Raw genomic sequence first — 925 nt, 5'->3', positions numbered from 1 at the left:
TACACTTGGAGAACCTGGGGCTGGTGACCACCAAGTGGCTCCCTAAGGCCACTCTGCTCATGGTCTGGCAGCTGGGGCCTTGGTGTGGGTGTGCCTGAGACCAAGGCCCGTGCTCCGAGACATCTGCTATCCTGGGGCCACCTGAGTGGAGCGGACCTTGGTGTTCATCAGGCCTGAGGGTGCCAGACGGACCCTGGGCAGAGTGCTGGCTGCCACCCAGAAGTGGATGCTGGGATTCTCATTCCCTGTCCTGTCTGCAGCTGCTTGGGAAAGCACTGCTCTCTTTGCTGGGGCCTCCAGGGCACCCCTCATGAGGCCAGTGCACCCCAAACCCAGAGCTGGAGGCCAGTTCTGGTACAGCCTCACACTGGGCAAATCAAAGCAGGGGCCCCTCCTGGCCCTCCGTCTCTTCTTCATCTTCCAGGTGTGTGCAGGCGCTCCTGCATGTGCGTGTATGAGCCCAGGGCTGCAGACCCAATAGGCACCATAGGGGCATGTGGTTCCCATATTATGGGTCCCTGCAGCTCTCGTGGAGACCCGTGGGGTTTCAGTGGTGACTGGCTGAAAACCTCTGTCCTGGTCCTTCGACTAATTGGTATGGTTTGGCTGTGCCCCCATCCAAATCTCATCTTGAACTGTACTCCCATAATTCCCACGTGTTGTAGGAGGGACCCAGTGGGAGGTAATTGAATCATGGGGGCTGGTCTTTCCTGTGCTATTCTCCTGATAATGAGTAAGTCTCATGAAATCTGATGGGTTTATCAGGGGTTTCCACTTTTGCTTCTTCCTCCTTTTCTCTTGCCGCCACCATGTAAGAAGTGCCTTTCACCTCCCGCCATAATTCTGAGGCCTCCTCAGCCGTGTGGAACTGTAAGTCCAATTAAACCTCTTTTTCTTCCCAGTCTCGGGTATGTCTTTATCAGCA

The sequence above is a fragment of the Macaca fascicularis genome, chromosome 12 (assembly GCF_037993035.2).
Source record: "Macaca fascicularis isolate 582-1 chromosome 12, T2T-MFA8v1.1".
NCBI lineage: Eukaryota > Metazoa > Chordata > Mammalia > Primates > Cercopithecidae > Macaca > Macaca fascicularis.
The sequence above is the reverse complement of the archived record's forward strand: the minus strand, read 5'-3'. Positions refer to the sequence as shown.